Below are 20,006 nucleotides of genomic sequence, written 5' to 3'. Positions count from 1 at the left end.
AACTCATAAGCTTTGAGATCATGACCTGAGCCAAAGTCGGATGCTTAACTGAACGAGCCACCCAGGCGCACCTGGAGAACTCAGTTTTGAAGTTGGAGTGGGGAAGATGGAGTCATCCTACCTATTTAAACATTATTTTGAAAAAATTATTTTCCACTTTAAGTTCCATAAACATTAACCCTAAAAGAGTGATACCTATGTTTTTAGGAGCAAAAAATGTTAAATATGTATTGTTTACCATAAAATGTGAGTAAAATTCTATGACAAAATATGAGTTTGGTACAGACTGAAAGAGAAAAAGAGAATATGGATAAAAAGGTAATCATGACACATTTGAAATCTGAGTGGCAAATGAACAGCCTAAGAATTGAACAGAGATTCTCCCAGACCTAAAAAAAAAAAAAAAAATCCCTGGAAAAGGAACTTTAGGTGAACCTCCAAGAGTCCACCATAGGAAACACAGGGAGGGAACCACTTGCTAGCATAGCAGCACTTGCACCAGCTAAGACAAGGCTACGTGGGAAAGGAGAGATGGTTAAGTTCGGAAAGCAGGTGGACCTTCCCCCCACAGGATGGACTGCGGTGAACTACTCCACAGCAAGAACCAAGGTTATGGTGTGCCCAACTCTAGAGAAGAAATGGGTAATTCTCAAAGACTAAAGTGGAGAGGCCAGAGAGACCACGCAGACACAGAATTGAGAACTGTTATATAAAAGCTCTTAAAAGTTAGTTACAGGTCCTTTTACGGGATGTGCTGGTCTACATTATTTTCACCTGAATGATACCATTTCTACTCTATACATGACCTGAAATGGCGTGAAAAACAAATAGTAAACTTACACCATCTGCAATTATCCTACTTTAAACAAGGAGTGATATATTAAGGTACTTCCTCACAGACTGGGTGTGGACAGTAAGAGCAGTGAAATATATAAGGAAAAGCTCTTTCGGTCCACAGAGGGGCTTAATCTTTATAATAGTGAGTGCAAGTGTTTTTTCGAAAAAGGGCACTTGTTAAGGACAGTTGGGGAAAGGTGCCCTGCATATTAAGGAAACAAGGAACGAGGAAAACTAAGTGAATAAAAATTGCCTTCAGATAGTCCAACACTGATTTCGGGACGCAATGCGGGGGAGGGGTATCGGATTTAGGGGTCACGGGAGGTGGGGGAGGGGCCGGCGTGGCGGGAGGCCGGCGGGGAACACCAGCGTCCGGCCCCAGCAGACATCCCGAGATGCCTTGATGAACCGACGACCGAACGCGCGCGTGAATGAATGGCGCGGGGCTGAATGGCCGGCCCAGGCGCCGACGCAGGAAGGAGTTTGAGGCGCGGTGTGAGCGGGGCCGGGGGTGGCGTCCGCCGGCGGGACGCGGGGAACACCGAGAGATGGGCCACCGTGCGAGAGTGTTTGGCGCGGGGCGTCCGTGTGCGGGCGGCAGGGTTGGCGGCGGCTGACCGGCCGCGCCATGGCGGAGGGGGAAGGGGAGGTCACGCGTTACATAACCCGGCAGCTGCCGCGCTCGGGGACGCTGCGGGCCGCCCAGGCCGCGACAGGACGGCCTGCGGGGCCCGGGCTGGCGCGCCCTCCCCGGCCCCGCCTCAGGCCGTCCGCGCTCAGGCTGCCGCCGGGTGGGTCTGCGGCGCCTCCGGACGACGCGTGTCCGGTCCCACCCCTCCCCCACCCCCGGCCCGGGGGTCGCTCACCTTCCGCGTTGCCCTGGACCACCATGCCCGGGCACCGCTGCCTGCTCGGCCTCGCGGGCTCCGGTGCCGCTACCGCCGCCGCACAGTGCCCACGCAGAGGGCTGAGGGGAGGGTCGCGAGAAGGAGTCACACCGCCGCGCCTCGGCCCACGCTCGCCCCACGCTCACAGCGGCCGGCCCTGCGCGCGCTCCGCGGATGCTCCCGCCCCTCCCGGACTCCAGCGGGCGCGAGCGCCGCAGCTCCGCCCCGCCCCACCCCCTCCCCCTCCCCCGCTCGCGCGCTCCCTGACTCCGCCCCCACGGCTACCCTCCTGCGCTGGCTGCCGGGCACGCTAGGCTGGCGAGCGGCTGTCCCCGCCCCGGCTCGCATTCATCCTCGCGCGGCGCACGCGCCTAGCCCGCGCCCTGTCCCGGGCGACCCGGAACCGCGAGCGCGGAGCCTGGGAGCTCCGTGGTTGCCTACCCGGCCACGCCCCGCCCTCCCGCCACCGCCCGCAGGAGGCAGCGCTTCTGCAGCACGTGACCGTCTCGCTAGCGGGGGCGGAGAGGAGTGCGGCGCGAGCCCGCCTTCCGCCACGCGCAGCTTGCCCTACACTCCGCAATCTGCGGGTCTCCTGTTCGGGTCGCGACGCCTGGGTCGCCTCCCCCGAGGGGGCGCTGCTCTCGCTTCAGCGAGTCCCCACCGCCGCCCGGGTCCCGCCGTGGACTTCCCACCCTGGGGGGAGACAAGTGCGGGGACTGACCATGCTTAAAATCCTTGCACTGTGTGAAGATACGGGAAACACACGGGTTCACCTCCACAAGGGATTGATTTACAGTGACATCTAGCGGAGAAAGGGACGCATACAAACTGACACTTTCCTACCTATGTCTGAGAGCAACCGAGAATCATGCCCCACGTAGGTTAGCGAGAATGAACACTGCGCCACGGGGTTTAAGTGATTCAGCTCTAGCTTCCACAGAGACACAAACACCATTTCTTGTCCTATGAGTTCCCGCCCGGGATTGCACCTGGATATTTGTAAACCAACGGCTGCATCCCATCCCACGTGCAGCGGTGGGGTTACACGCGACAGCAATTTTCTACTGTAAAAAAAAAAAAAATCGTTCGTTGTGTATGCTTAAATACATTTTTAATTGAGGGCCTTCCGGCAAAAGACAATTGTTCCATAAGGACCATTTCCCCACCCCTTTTGGCAGTATCGCTTTGCCAAGAGAGCCCACATTGCTATTATAATAATAGTCTTTATTGTTGGAATGAACAAACATGAAGCAAACCTCCGTGCAAAGGCTCAGCACTTTTTTACCTTATTCCCTCACCTCAGATAACGCGAAGAGTTTCCACGTACTTAGGAAACCGCACTCGTGAAAACTGATTTTGCAGAGCTGAGACTTGTTTACTGGTAGTTCAGAGGATATTCGAATGTCTTGTTTCTTTTATTCGAGCCTTTTTGGGGTTTGCCATATTACAGACTTGTAGATGCACTTCAACTTCGGTATTCTTGTCTCTAACCCAGCAAAAGCAGGTTCCACGTTTTTTGAGACGTCATAATTTAATACAATGGTGTAATTTCAGTGGCCTCACAATTAGTTGCCCACTGCAGCTAAGGGTATCGTCATCTGCTGAGATGCCACAGAAAAACAATGGTAACCCGTTATTAATTTTTTTAAAAATGTGTCTCTCTAAATGGTACCGTTCTGTTAGCAAGAAATGGCAAAACTCGATTTTCAAATTGGAAAATAATCTGGAAACTCTACAGGAAATGTACCATCGTATTTCAATTGCAATATTAAAGATTTTTTTTTGGTATTTTCTCAAGAAAGAAACACAAACATGGAGCAGCTAACTGACCTTGGCAACACCTTTATAGAATATAGTAATATAGTTTGACTGCATTTTAGTGCTATTAGGAAGCCTCTGATAAGGAAGAAAAAAACCACATTCCTCTTTAGATAAAATAGGACAAAAAGATGAAGAGTACATAAATAAAATGTAGACAAACTCTAAACTCCTTTATTTTTCCAGTTTTATTTTTGCCCATTCTAAAATATTCTGTTATGCTATCCCATAATATATTACACAATGTCTGAAGAGCCTTTTATTTCATTTTTGTCTAGTGACCTACATTCATTCTTTTCGTTTGCTTCTCATGGGGACTCTCTTTTCTAGTCTAAGGGGAGCTGGCTTGACCTTTGGGTAGTGCAATGAGAAAGCCACTCTGGACTCCCCACACTTGGGAAATGCTTTGGGGCACTCTGCCTTATTCCTCTTTTCTGGGGTTCATTAAAATTTATTTTTGAGATTTCTATCATTACTGACATCTCAAGGGGCCTATAAAAGTGCAGGCCCTTGTAGGGACAGCTCTGGGAAAGGACGAAGCTCTGTTATACTTTAACCTCTGTATTTGGCAGTAAACTTTCCTTGAAAACACCCACATCTACTCTCTCAAATACCAAAAACAGAAAATAAGAACATGAAACCATTAAAAAACAGAGATCTGTACTCAAATCCCTTGGGTGATCTACTCACACAGTAACTCCTGTAATTTACTCAAGGGAAAGATGAACGTGCTGATCGTTGTAAGGCACTTGGCACATTATGCTGAAAGATGAAATAATAACAGGGAAGAATGGGCACAAACCCACAGAAATTTAGAAAGGAGATTGGAATCAGAATTGGATTACCAGGACTTAATTCTTCTAAACACATTATCTGTTTTTACCGAGTAAAAAAAAGACCGTGGACAGGTATATATATCTATAATTAAACAACATAGTTCACAAAATTCGGGATGATTTAACAATTCATTGTGATAAGCATTCTGAATGCCAGTAACACTCGGGAACCAGAGAACAAATGTATTTCCTGCTCTCAAAAAATTTCCAGTGTAGGAAGGGAGACAAATTAGTAAACAGGCATCTGCAGTACATGTTCAGAGCTGCTACCCAAGAGTGTTCTATGGGAACATAGAAAGGATGTCAGCAAGGCTTCCTACAGAGAGTGACATCTCAGTAACGACTGATATACTGGTCAAGTTGGCTAGGGAAATGCCACTCCCCGCAGAGGAAGCAACATGTGCAAAGGGAGAAGGGAGGGAGAACCAGGAACATTCTACAAATTGCAAAGTGCAAAGTACAGAGAGACATGGGTGGGAAGTATGCTGAAAAAAAGAAGGTTGGAGACACAAGTAGGGGCCAGAGCATGAAAGGCCCCTTAGAGTATACCAATGTGTTTTAACTGTATCCTAAGGACAATGAATCATTGAAGGGTTTTAATGGATACAGTGACTTTCTAGTCACTCTGGCTGTTGCATCAAAAGTAGGGTTGGAGGCAGTCAGGAAGGCTTGTGTTAGTCCAGGTGGGGGTGCAGGCACAGAGGAGGCAGTGGTTTGGATCTGACAGAGGTAGGGATTTTGCAAAGCAAGTATAATGCATGGAGAAAAGGGCAATGAAATTGAAAATGTATTCAAGAGAGGGATTATATTGATTGATCATGGAACTGAATCTCCGTAATTTTGTTTCACAGCATTCCTTGGCCAAAGGAAATACCTAACAGTTTATGCAGGTGACAGGGCCAAACAACTTAATAAGCATTTGTGACATAACAACTTTGTAGTCACTTGAAAAAAATAATACACATAAAGTGAAAGCAAAAATAAGATTTGAATTTCATTTTTAAACCATCATTACTTCCCAATGGGAACTATTGCCATTAGGCAATGTAAAACTTCTCAAACTATGGAATTAGATTGGATACTGCCCCCCTCATCTCCCATGCCATATTGGCAAAACCCATTCATACATATTGCTTCGTATCACATTATAACAGGAGGTACCTTTGTCCCCATTACCATTGATCCTAAGTTAAATCCTTGGCGAGGTGGTAAGAGCCAGATCTCTCCTTTGTAAAACCATGTTTTCCTCTGTGCACACTGTGGGGCAGTACTTTTTATTAAATGACTATTCTCTCTAACAATCTTTTCACCTAGTGGTGTCAGCATTCATGGATGATCTTGGACTGAATCAGTTGTTTTATTAGGTTGCAAAGAAGTGATTTTCTAATTCCATAATTTCTCCCACATTGAACAGCTGACACTTTTCTTCAAAAAAGAACTGTCCTTATCAACTGGGGATAAACTATCATTTCTCCTAAAAGCAAGGCAAATGCTTAGTTCCTTTCCTTTCACTGCTAATGTTCATAGGAAAGTATTATCTAATAGTTACCTCCAGGGGTGGTAAATGAGCTTTTTCTTTCTCTGTTTTTCCTCCTTTTTCTTGAAAAATTGAAAGGACTCATAAATATTTATTTATTTATTTATTTATTTATTTATTTATCTATTTATTTATTTATGGTAATCTTGCAGTTGATTATACTCATTCTTTTTGATGTGTAAATTTTCAAATTTGGCCAGTTATAACCCCTTCAAGTTGGTGCCTCTGTCCTGTAATCTACCCCAGTAGTTGTTTAAAGTTTTTGTTTTTTTAATGTTTATTTGTTTTTGAGAGAGAGTGAGAAAGAGCACAAGCTGGGGAGGAGCAGAGAGAGAAGGAAACACAGAATCCAAAGCATGTTCAGGCTCTGAACTTTCATCACAGAGCCCAACGTGGGGTTCAAACTCACAAACCTTGAGATCATGACACTTAACTGACTGAGCCACCCAGGGGCCCCTTCTGTTTGTTTGTTTTTGTTGTTGTTATGTTTTGTTTGTTTTTAATGTTTATTTTTAAGAGAGAGAGGGGCAGATTGCAAGCGAGGGAGGGGTAGAGTGAGACAGAGACAAAGAATCCGAAATAGACTCCAGGCTCTGACCTGGCAGCATAGAGTCCCATGCAGGGCTCAAACCCAGAAACCGTGAAATCATGACCTGAGCCAAAGTTGGATGTTCAACCAATGGAGCCACCCAGGCATCCTTGTTTATTAATCTAATAAGGCCACCACTATTACTCTTCTCTTTCAGAGTTTCCTTACCTATTCCTGCTTGCTAATTTTTCCATTTTAGAATCAACTTGTATAGTTCTCTGGGGAGAGGGAACTTGGTATCTTTACTGGGACCTCATTAAACCTATGTAAAAATGGGGATAATTTTTGATGCTGAATCATCTTATCCAAGGACATGGGACATCTTTACATTTCTTCATTGCCATAGTAGAGTCTTCCAGAAGCTCCCCAAAATTTGACTATGTAAGTTTATAAACATTTGTGTCTATTCTTACGTATTTTATCTATGTGTTTTTGTTGCTATAGTAAATAGAGTCTTCTTATTTTTTTATACTGGTATTCTTTAAATGAAATCTATTGATTTTTATAGGTTAATTTTCTATTCTACTGTATTAAAATGTCTATTGTTTGTATTGGTATTTTTCATTGATTTTCTTGTGTTTTTCAAATATTCTATCATATCATCCGCATACAGATAACATTTTAATTCTTTTTTTTACCATTTTTACTTCTCTAATCATTTTTCTCTTATTTGATTGCTTTGGTTAATACCTCCAATATATCATAGCTGAAATAGTGGGAAACCATTCCTAATTTTAATGAGAATGGGTCCAATCTTTCACATTAAGTAAGACAGTAGTTTTGAGGCTAAGATATATATTAAGTATGATCCTGATTATAAAAAGGAATCCACATTTGACCTGTGGAGATATTAGAAGTCATCACTCCCACCTTTACAACAATCAGTGACTTTTTTTAGCTCTATCAGAGAACTAAGGTCACATGACAAACCACCCCCCCAAAATCTAGAGATAAGTATATCCAGAGTATATAGCATAAGATCTTCTTATCCAGAGCAGGAGTTATTGGATGCCATAAGATAATAGGAACACTTACAAGGAAATTTTGATGAATTGCTAGAGTTTGTTTGGACTAGTCTAAGAGTGAGGAACTTGGGAGCAGCAGTTATAGATTTTATTTCAACAATATCAAGAATCACTTTAAATATGAATTTAAAGCACAGGAGTTTGGGGCATCTGGGTGGTTCAGTCAGTTAAGCATCCAGCTTTGGCCCAGGTCATGATCTCATGGTTCATGAGTTCAAGCCCCACATGGGGCTCTCTGCTTATCAGCACAGAGTCTGCTTTGGATTCTCTCTCCCCTCCCCTCTCTGCCTCTCCCTCATTCGTGTGCTTTCTCTGTCTCTCTCAAAAAAATAATAAATAAATAAAAAAGAAAGAAAAGACAGGAGTTTTCAGGTTGGATTTAAAACAAAACAAGACTAGACACTGTGTATCAGAAAACCTACTTTAAATATAAAAACTCAAATAGGTTAAAAGTAATGGGACAGAGAAAGGTATACCTTGCTAGCACTAACCCAAAGAAAGTTGGAATAGCTATCTTAATGTCAACCCAAAAGACTTCCAAAAGTGGAATCTTATCAGGAATAAAGAGGGGCAATTACATAATGGTAAGGGGGTTAATTCTCCAAGAAGATATAACAATCCTTATTGTATATGTACTTAATAACAAAGTGTCAAAATACATGAAACAAAAGCTGATAGGACTGAAAAGAGAAACCAACAAATCCACGATTGTAGCTGAAGACTTCAACATCTTTCTGTCAGTAATTCGTAAATCAAGCAGGCAGAAAGAATCAGTATGGATATAGATGACCTGAACAGACTATCAATCAACTTGATCTAATTGACATTTATAGGATAATCCATCCAACAAGAGCAGAATATACATTCTCAACTGCACATGAAACATTCACCAAGATAGACCACATTCTCAGCCATGAAATATACCTTAACAAATTCAAAAGAATAGAAATCATACAAAATATGTTCTCAGACCATGAACATCAAACTTGAAATGAGTAACAAAAAGATAGTTGGGAAAATCTCTGAATATTTGGAGATTAACAACACAATTCTAAATAACACAAGCATCAAAGAAGTCTCAAGAGACATTTAAAAATATTTTGAACTAAATGGAAATGAAAATACAACTTTCCAAAATGTGTGGGATATAGCAAAAGCAGTGCCTAGAGAGAAATTTTTAGTATCAAATATATATATATTAGAAAAGAAGAAAGATCTAAACTCAATAATTACTAATTTTCTACCTTAGAAAACTTGAGAAATAGCAAAATAAATCAGCAGAAGAAAGGATATAATAAAATTAGAGCCGATATCAGTGAAATTGAAAAGAGGAGAACAAGAAAATCAATAAAAACAATATTTGAATCTTTTATGGAAAAGATCCATAAAATTGATAAGCCTCTAGCCAGGCTAACCAAGTGAAAAGAGAGATGACATAAATGACCAATATTAGGAATGATATTAGTAATGATTTAATTCCCCATGAGCATTAAAAATAAAATAAGGTAATACAATGAACAATTTTGATAGCTTAGATGAAATGGACCAATTATTTGAAAGACACAAACTACCAAACTCACTCAAGCTGTATAGTCTTTTCAAGATCTAACCCTATATCTATTAAAGAAATTGAATTAGGAGTCTTCCCAACAAAAAAAATGCCAGGCCAACATAGTTTCATTAGTGAATTCTACCAAATGTTCAATGAAAAAAACCCATCAATCCTACCTAGTATCTTTCAGAAAATGAAAAAAGAAACACTTTCCAACTTGTTCTATTATAAAAACCAGCTAAAGATGGGAGAGCTAAGAGAAACTAGTCTCTCATTAACTCAGATGCAGAAATCCTTAACAAAATATTAGCAAATTATGTGGAAACTAATTTGACAATAAACTATTTGTAAAAAAAAAAACAACAAAAAATATTAGCAAATTGAATTCAACAATATAGAAAAAGGATGATACACTACAACCAAATGGGGTTTACTCTAAGAATGCAAAACTGGTTCAATACTCATAAATCGCTCAATGTAAATAATAGTATTAAAGGAATATGAAAATCTGTGTGATTTTATCAATAGTTGCAGAAAAACAATTCAACAAAAAAATTCAAACTATAAATCGAAAAGTTTTTTTAGCCTAATGAAGTGTATACATAAAAAAACAACAACAACAACCCTACAGGTTATATGGTGAGAGACTGAATCCTTTCCCCTAAGAATAGGAACAAAGCAAGTATATTCTTTTTCATCTCTGTTACTCAACATCATACTGGAAGTCCTAGCCAATGCAATATGACAAGAAAAGGAAATAAAATTATGCAAATTGGAAAGGAGGAAATGAAATCGCCTTTATTGCAGATGACATAATTGTCTATGTAGAAAACCTGAAAGAGAATCTACAAAATATCTCTTGAGACTAATAAGGGAGTATACCAAGGTCGCAGAATACAAGGTCAATATACAAAAGTCATTTGCTTTTATATAAACCAGCAAAAAATAATTGGAATTTGAAATGAAAATAAGAAGAAATCAATAATGATCAATGGGAGCACCTGGCTGGCTCAGTTGATGGAGCAAGTGACTTTTGATCTTGGTGTTGTCTATACTCAACATGAGTCTTTACTTAAAAGACTAGTCATCAGTGGCATTCTTTTTAAAATGTTTATTTATTTTGATAAAAAGGAAGGGAGAGCGAGAGAGAGCACACAACCTGGGGAGAAGCAGAGAGAGAGGGAGAGAGAGAATTCTGAAGCAGGCTCCGTGCTGTCAGCACAGAGCCCAGTGGAGGTCTCAATCTCACAAAGTGTGAGATCATGACCTGAGCTGAAATCGAGAGTTGGATGCTTAACTGACTGAGCCACCCAGCACTCCTAGTCATCAATGGCATTTTAAATGGAACAATAATAGCTAATTATTATCAATTAGCATATATGTTGAAATCACCCTGTCTCAATTCAAATGGAGAATTTAATCTATACTGTTTTTGATTTAGCAAGAGAAGAAAGTCAGGAATTTCTTTGTCAAACAAATTTATAACTCATATTTTACATTTATATTCTCTCCTCCAATTTTTAGGGGCATAAAAATAACATAGTTTCCTAACTTCTTGGATTATTTTTAAACTTAATATTACTTTTACCAAAAGCTTATAACTTCTCTCTGCCCCTTAATTTCTGATTTCCAAACCAACACTATCAATTTTTGTAGTAACTTAAGTTGGCATTTACTATCATGTTTCCAACAGCCTGTTTATGTTACTAGCACTTACTCTTTCAATTTTAGATATTGTCTACTGACTTCTTACTATGAAATATGTTTATTTGGCTGTCTTAAGTGACAATTTATGTGCAAACACACACACACACACACACAAACACACACACACACACACACACACACACACTTTCTGCCCCATATATTCTTATTTTAGGTACATCATAAAAGTTGGTTATGTCAGTGCTTATTGTTTACATTATCATGACTATTTAAATTAACATTCAGAGGTGACTTATATAGTTTATATGACCATCATTTTTTATAATTAAATAAACTATCCATTTTCATTTTGTCTTGGAGTCATGAGACCATAACTTAGAGGTCATTTCTTGTTCCTACAGGGCTGGTGGCTCTTTAGTTCTGCTGCACAGTTGTTTTCCTGAGATTTCTTTTTAACACTTGAGAATTTTCTTCTTCTATATCCATCTTAATTCTATGTCTTTTTTCTTGATTCAGTCCCTTGTTTTGTACTTGCATATCCTCTAACAGCTTCCTGCGAAACAGTGGAAGAGAGGTTATTTTTTCTCTATTCTACTCTCATACTTGACAGATCAAATGACAATATTTTAAAGTTGTAAATTATTTCCCTCAGAAATTTCAAGGTATTGCTCAACTGTGTTGTGGCTTCTACCACTGAAAATCTGATGGCATTCTGATTTCTAGAACTGTGATCTCACTTGTATTTTTTTTCTCTAGATCTTCCATTTATTTCTGCTGCCCTAGAATTTCACAGTTGTGTGCTGTAGTGTGGCACTTCTGTTTATTCTGTTGGGTACTTCATGGACCGTTTCAGTTTGGAAGTTCATGTTCATCTCTTTTAATTTTTTTCTTATACTATTTCTTTGATAATTTCTTTCCTTAAACTTTCTTTCCTTTACCTCAAAGAACTAAAAAAAAAAAAAAAAAAGAAACTAAGCTTAAAGTTAGCAGAAAGAAAGAAATAACAAAGATCAGAACAGAAATAAAAGGAAAAGAGACCAGAAAAACAATACAAAAGGTCAACAAAATTAAAGAGTTGGTTTTTTAAAAGTTGACACACCTTTAGCTAGACTAAGGAAAAAAACATGAAGGTTCAAATAAATAAAATCAGAAGTGGAAGGAGACATTACAACTGATACCAGAGAAATACATAGGATTATAAGAGATTACTATGAACAGTTACATATCAACAAATCAGATAACCTAAAAGAAGTGGACAAATTCCTAGAAACACACAAACTACCAACACTGGATCATGAAGAAACAGAAAATCTGAACAAATCAATAATGAGTAAGGAGATTGAATCAGTAATCAAAAACATCCCAAGAAAAAGAAGTCCAAGCCTTGCTGGATTTACTGATAGATTCTGTGAAACAAAGAAGAATTAATACCAATCCTTCTCAAATTCCTTGAAAGAATTGAAGAGGCGGGAACACTTCCAAACTAATTTTATGAGGCTAGCATTAACTGATACCAAAGTCAGATAGACACTATAAGAAAGGAAAATTACAGGCCAATACCCCGATGAATATAGATCTAAGAGAGTAGATCTTAATTGTTACACACACACACACACACACACACACACACGTACACGCGCAACAATGGAAACTATGTGAGGTGATGGATGCATTAATTAAGTTGATTGTGATAACCGTTTTACAACTATACATATATCAAATCATCATATTTTAATTTAATTATATACATTTTATTTGTCAATTATACCTCAAAAAAGCTGGAAAATATTGTCTCCTCTGTTTTCTGTCCATTTGTTCTACCTTCTGGGAGCTTCTCCAACTTTATCTTCCAAATATTAACTAACTTTAAACTTCATTTATCGTACTTTACATTTCTAAGAGCTCCTTTTTGTACCATTAAGTTTGCTTATTTGCTTAAACATATCATTTTGGGAGGCACCTGGGTGGCTCAGTTGGTTGAGCATCTGACTCTTGATTTTGGCTCAGATCATGATCCCAGGGACATGGGAATAAGCTCCACTTAAGCTCTGCACTGAGCATGGAGCCTGCTTAAGATCTCCGCCCCGCCGCCAACCCCACTCCCCTGCTTATGCTTTCTCACTCGCTCTCCCAAAATATTTTTTAAAAATAATATTTTTGTTCTTATTGCAGAGATCTTCTTTTATCTCTCTATGGATATTAATGGTATTAATTATTTCAAAATTTTTCTTCTGCTTCTTTATACCTCCTTATATCACTCTACATAGTCTCTTCATTGTTTGGCTAGGTTCTTATCTTTCACATTAGACATAGGATTAGTTTGTTCAGGCTGTCATAAAAGATACCACAGACTGGGGGCTTTCAACAGAAATTTATTTTCTCACAGTTCTGGAGGCTGAAAGTGCAAGATCCAGGTGCCAAAAGGGTTGGTTTCTGGTATAAATTGGGGGGGCGGAGACACAATTTAGTCTATAACAGACACATCCATAACAGATAACAATGCCTATCAGCTCATATGTAAGCATAAAGCCTTAAAAGAGCAGAGTAGCATAGAAGGGCCTGTTGAATGATGGGTTTTCTTACCAGATAATCAGAGCATCGGCTATCTGCTTGATTGGGGACCCCAAAATATCAGTGACTATTTATTGGTCTTTTAGGACAGATGGTTTATTTTGTCCACAGGAAGATCCTTGATCCTGTGAGGGGAGATTAGGTCCAGCTGAAGATCTCTACACTACAGAGAAGGTAGGGTAGAAGTGTGGGTGGGCAGGAACTTGGGAGTCTCACCCTCTAATGTATACACTTTTATTTAATCCCCTGTTTTCATTAAGACATCCCTTCTTCAACTTGCTTTGCATTTTTGAATCTAGAGCTTCTCCGATCAGCCTTTCCTGGAGCAAACTTCTACTCTTATGCTGTGGTCAGGGAACAGGTATCATCTGGATACGCAGGCTCTGAGGCCAACTAAAGGGTTTATCTGCTTTTTTATAGATTCATTCCAACTCTATTTTGGGTCCTGGAGACCTGCAGCAGTCAACAACCTGGGCGAATTTCCTGTGCTGGTGGTGCTTACTTCCTAGTGGATAAAAGTAATCAATAAGCAAATAAAAAGCTATGCTAGAAAACCATCAAGTAGTGGGAAGTGCTGTAGTGGAAAAGTAAAACAGGGAAAAGGACAGACTGGGGAAGGGTAAATATATTTAGAGAGGTGGTGAGGACAGCCCTCTTTGGTAAAGAGTCTCTCTCTCTCTCTTTTTTTTTAATGTTTTTAGTTATTTCTGAGAGAGACAACATGAACAGGGGAGGGTCAGAGAGAGTGGGAGACACAGAATCCAAAACAGGCTCCAGGCTCTGAGCTAGCTGTCAGCACAGAGCCCGAAGCGGGGCTTGAACCCACAAACCGTGAGGTCATGATCTGAGCTGAAGTCAGACGCCTAACTGACTGAGCCATCCAGGGCCCCAAGAGTCTCTTTTGAGTAGAGGCCAGAAGGAAGTGAGGAAAGAAGCCATGCAGGTATTTTGGAGAAGGGCTTTCCAGATTCAAAGGACAATGAGGTCATTGTTCCTGGGTTGGGAATATGCTTCAGTATTTAAGGACAGTGAAGCTGGATCAGAGCCACAAAGAGGGGAATAGTTGGAGATGAAGTCAGGCGGGTGGCAGAGAGCCAGTCATGTTGGGCCCTGGACCTACATGTTGAGTGTGATGAGCTACTGAAAGGTTTTGACCAGAAACGTGAGGTATGATCTGAGTTACTTTCTAGAGGAATTTCTGTGGCTGCTATGTGAGGAAGATTAGAGGAAAAGCAGAGATTTTAGGGATGGGAGCAGGAATCAGGAATTCTGTATTAGTCATGTTAAGTTTGAGATATCCATCAGATAACCAAATGAGGATGTTGAATAGGCAATTAGATACTCAACTGTAGAGTTTGGGAAGATGTCCAGACTGAGGGATCTACATTTGGGAGTTGTTAGTTAATGGATGATATTTAAAATTCCATGCAGCTGGATACAGTCAGTTAGGGAATAGGTATATATATAGAGATAAGATGTTTGATGACTGAGATTAGAAGCACTCGTATGAAGATGTTGTCAAGATGATGGGGATCCATCAAAGGAAGTTGAAAAGGATGAGCTATCAGTGAGGTAGAAGGAGAAGGAAAAGAGAGTAGTCTGAAAGACAAAAAAAAAAAAAAAAAAAAAGGAGGGTGGAGTATTTCAAGGATGAAAGAAAGATTGACTAAGTAACACAATGCTGATAATTCAAGTAAGACAAGACAAAAATGAACATTGGACTTGGCAATCTGGAGGTCACTAGTGATTTGGAAAAGTGCTGTGGAGAGGTGGGGACAAAGTCTTGACTGATACAATAGAAAATGAAAGGGGAGGAAGAAGATGGATCCAGGCAAGAGGTTATGGTGGTCTGATCTAGGTCGGTTGTGGTACAGGTGGTGAGAAATGTCCAGACTTTGAAGATGGTTTCAAGATGGAGCCCATAGGATTTGCTGATGGATTGCATGTGGGGTATAGGGTGTGAAAGACGATGTAGGTTTTCAGCCAGAAGAATAGGAGGGAAGGAGAGGATCAGACTTGCAGCCAATCTTCCTGTTTCCAGTCTCTCAACCTCACTTCTACCTTCAGAGGGACTTGGTGCTCCCAACACCTGAGATTTCTCAGATTGCTTCCCCTGCTGCTCCACTGGCAGCTCTTTGCTTTCAGCATCTCCTGGTTGGCTAGATGAGTTGTCATGCATCCTTCTGTTTTCCAGCTTCTACACTTGTATTGATGACTCTCCTTTCCCATTCACTTCTTCCCTGTGTATTTGAGTCCCTTTTGTGTAAAAAAAAAAAAAAAAAAAAAAAAAAAATCCCTTAACAGTCATTTTTGTGAGATTTGAAAAGGGACAGAGAAAATAATGTGTGCTCAACCAAAAGTTCAATGGAAGTCTCCTTATTTGTTTACTTTTAAATTAACAAAGGATTATTTCTCTAGTTTGGTCAGGTCAGTTGGTCCTTCATAATGTTTCAGAGCCCATGTTTTCTGAGTGAGATAGATCAATAATCTATCTAAGTGATAGATTTCCTTGTTGCCTCCCTGCCTCTCTTTCTTTAATTCTACTTCTCTTGCAAGAAGCAATGTATCTTATTTGTGAATTGCCTGGGAACACTACCACTGGGCACCAGCCTGGAAAAAAGTACACCACAACCATTTTTACTTAGACAATGTGAGCATCTCTGAGTCTGCAGGGGCCTGTGTATATCTTTGAATGTGAGGGTATGCCCTTATGAACATTTACTCTTAGGCTAGAGAGTTGCAAAGAACCACACATATTTAACTGTGACAACACATAATTTAACACATAATTCCATCTATATTTATCTTAGGTCTCAGCTGGATAGAAATTCCCAGAGAATTTGGAATCCGAACAGAGAAAGGGAATCTTCAAATGGCAGGCAACCTTATGAACTCTGAGTGAATTTCTAGGCTGGAGTCAGGAAGCTTATTCTTGCAGATTCTTGCAGCAGATTTCTGGAGCAGAGCAACCACAGGTGGAGAGAATGACATTGGCTGACATAGGCTGAGCTGACTCAGGTTGGTTTGAGTGACTTGCAGCCAAGGGGTACCTACTAAGATTAAAGATCTGTGGTTCACCAACCTCGAAGGTTGATCAAACTTTCTATGGAGAGTCAGAGCAGTCCATCTCTCTCTACTGACATCACAAAGAAGGAGGCCAGTGCTTAGGACAAACAGCTCTCAACTTAACTTTCTTAGGGGCTAACAAATTCCCATGATCTCGGGCCATTCCCGGGGCTTTAGCAGAACTCGAGCTCAGGGACTGATCCCACTATATGGAGAAAGTTGAGTAAGAACATGGGCCTAACTCATCAGCGCTTCCCTTCCCCCTTTCACTGGAATAGTAAGCAACCCCAAGGGACACTCTAAATTGCCCTGAATCTTGGGCTTGGCTAGAGAGGATTAGAAATGCACTTTGAACTAGCATGAAAGACATGAAGATCACATTTCTGGACTAAAAGTAAGTATATGTCCCCAAATGTAATATCCTAAATGATGCTGTATGTCTTGTTCTTCGACTGTCTTAGACAAGGTCTCTTGTAGGGTCTGTCTATAACTAGAATCCAACACATTAGAAAGCCCAAGGGGGAAATATTCGCAAAGTTAGATAGCAAATCAGTGGAGAACTGAAAATAAAACCCAGGGACTTTTACTACTCACTCTGTCATTAACGACTCCAGGGACCTACAGGGACCCTGAAGGATGGAGTCTGTTTCTGGATTTTATTGGAAGGTTTTCCTTTTGTGGGTGTTCCAAATACAAATACTGAAGGGAAAAAAAGATTAATACACATGTTCTGAGAATGATGACTTATACTGATGGTAGTCAAACGTAAATGGAACTTTAAGTGGAGACCCAGCTCTGTTGTGGAAACAGCATTGGTTTCAGGTTCTAACTCTGCTGCTAATGAGCTGCTTCATTTGGGGCCAATAGTTTTAACTTTGCTGAACCTCAAAGTCCGGGTCTGTAAAATGAAAGGGTTGCAGTAAACACTGTTTTTCCTAGTTCTGAAATTCTAAGAAACCTTAATTCTGAAGGTTTAAAAACTGAATACAATAGAATGAGGGTTTTTTTTTTTTTATCATGCAGTACTGACATATTCAAAGTAATACAATGTATTTAATACAATTTTAAAAAGCTAAATGGTCACAGAAATATATTCAATTAAAGATAGAAAGAAGAATAGGAGAGGCCTTTTGCTTCTGGCCTTTTTTTTTTTTTTTAAAGATATGAGGAAGCCAGAATAAAAATAAGGGAATTATAAAAGACAAGCAGAATTAATCATTATATGAGTTTAATCAGGGAGAGATTAAAACAATCAAGTGGCTCAATACTGCAAGCGGCATTCATAATCATAGGCTTTTAAACCACATACACAAGGCATTAAATATTTTTGCATAGGGGGAAAAAGGAGTTCAGAGAACAAAAGAGATAAAGCAAGACTAGGTTTCGAACAGACCATGTCATTACTGACAGAGGGAGAGTGGCGAACTGCCAAAATGAAGAGCCTTATATCTAGGAACCGCAGCTGATATTCAGGTGGTTGAGTGAAAAGGTGGTGTTGGCAGAAAGGCTTATTAGCAAGCGGAATGCGTTTCTTCTAAGCAAAGCACCAAGCTCAGATATTATTGTCTCAAAGGTGTTCAGCAAATAGGCAGAGATACTGAAAAAACTTGAAAACAATTTATGACCCCCCCCACCCCCCCCCATAACCAATGTAAAGAAAGATTCCAGGGGCACCTGGCTGGCTCAGCCACTCGAGCACATGACTCTTGATCTCGGGGTCATGAGTTCAAGCCCTACATTGGGTAAAGAGCCCAGTTTAAAAAAAGAAAGAAAGAGCCTAAAGTAGGAAAAAGCACAATTATCTTGAAGGAAACAAACAGCAAACAAACAAAATCTGAAAGGCTGAAACAGAATACGCAACAGCTCAGGGAAATGAAAAATCTATTGGGAAAATGGCCAACAAGAACGCTGTGGAAAAGTAACTGGAATTATTAAAAAGCACAACCTGGCCTTCTTTGTAGACACAAGCCAGTCACACTTAACCAAATGTTGGGTGTTTCTGGAAGTTACTGCTGTAATTATAAAGGAAAGCTGATGCCTAGGCTGTTGTGCACACATTAATTTTTTGTAAGGATTATTTGTAAATTCCTGCATGGGAAGGTAATTTCAAATGCTGAGTCAGAGGCTACCAAGTTGCCCCAATTAAGACACAGGAAAAGGTAAGAAGGTGGTCTATCAGTGACCCTGGGACTAGGACACCACTGCTCAGACAACCCAGATATCAAGAGGGAACCTGGGAAGGCCAGCAGGGAAAGAGAAAATGACGAGAAAAGGAGCTTTTGAGGTGAACAGTGTCTGAGCAATTTGGCTCCCTGTCTTTGGTGAAATTATTAGGTTGGCATCCAAGACCCTGTGGTATCTGGTCCTCCTTCCTCGCCAGTGTCCTTCTGTTGCACACCCTTACGCCCACAACTGCAAACAAATTTAGTGCCTTTCCTCGACTTCACTTCTGGGTCCTCATGGTTCCTCCTGCCTGAAATGCTCTCTGTTTGGCCAGCTCCTGCTTCTCAGTCCCATCTTAGCTCACTGCTCAACACTGCAGAGTGACCTTCCTTGAACAACCTGTCTAAGGTTGCCACCACTATCTTTTTTGGTTCACTTTCCATCTCCACCTCACCTTTGTTGTCTGTTTCCTCTCTTATCATGTGCCCACGTGGTCTCCATCATCAGCCTTCCTCATTGGAACATGAGCCGCATGAGAAGACTCTCTTTTAACAAAAAGGGAAATGGGCTTATGATAATTAGGCAACCTCAAGTCAGGGGGGGTGATTGCAGAGCTTTTTTTTAGATTTCAGAAGACTTATTTATCTTCCTACGGTAGAGGTTCAGGGCTTGAGGACGTAGCTCATGGGAAAGGTCTCAGTGTTAGACAAGTTTGGCAGTTTGGTACTGATGCCTGTGATATACAGTCAACCTAGGAATTCCCAGTAGTTGGTCTTAGAAAATTCTCAATCATTTGTAATTTTCACAAAGTGAGAGATTTGCCTTCTTGTGATATTGTATGCCTTAAAGAATGAACTTTTTGCTGTCGTTGTCACAGAATTGTGTTTTCTCTTTGAAGGCTTTATATCTCTTCTGAAGTAAGGTCTTTAATAAATACACAGGATCAATCTTAAAGCTTTGCTCCCCTTTTTTTTTTTTAACATAGTAAAAGATCATCTACATATGATCTTAGAACAGAATCACAAGGAAATCTCACATCTTCAAGGCCCCAATTAAGAATCTGAGAGAAATACGGGGAGAGCATCAGTAAATCCCCAAGATAAAATAGTCCAAGCGTATGGTTGATTTTCCCATGAGAAAGGAAATAAATATTGATTGCCTGGATCTAATGGGGTGCTAAAGAACATCAGTCCATCACAGTGAAGTGGGTGACTTCAAGTAGTATAGAGGATCAAACAGAATTTGGGTGAAGGAACAGTGAGAAAAGAGGAATCACAATCTTATAGTCCCACAGTCTTTCATAAATCAATCTCTATGCCCATGCGTTTTTTTTTTTTTTTAACCAGGCAAATCTGGAGTATTATGAGGCCTGATGCAAGAAATAACAGACCCCTGCTTCATAAAATCTTCTGCAGTGGGCTCCAATCCTTCCTTAGTTGCAGGCTTTAAAGGGTATTGAA

General features: G+C 40.5%; 1 protein-coding gene across 3 annotated transcripts in view; it reads right to left on the bottom strand.

Annotated features, from left to right (window-relative positions):
• REV1 (REV1 DNA directed polymerase) overlaps positions 1-1,890 on the bottom strand; it is a 94,729-nt gene extending 92,839 nt beyond the window's left edge. For all 3 annotated transcript variants that reach the window (XM_039217983.1, XM_039217984.1, XM_039217985.1), the window contains exon 1: positions 1,704-1,890. The gene's annotated coding sequence lies outside the window, so the exon portion shown is untranslated. The remainder of the gene's footprint in view (positions 1-1,703) is intronic.
• Positions 1,891-20,006: the final 18,116 nt, after the last annotated feature.

Source organism: Hyaena hyaena, unplaced genomic scaffold (genome assembly GCF_003009895.1).
Source record: "Hyaena hyaena isolate Hyena2069 unplaced genomic scaffold, ASM300989v1 scaffold_731, whole genome shotgun sequence".
NCBI classification, from domain to species: Eukaryota; Metazoa; Chordata; class Mammalia; order Carnivora; family Hyaenidae; genus Hyaena; species Hyaena hyaena.
This window is presented reverse-complemented; position numbering and strand designations above follow the sequence as displayed.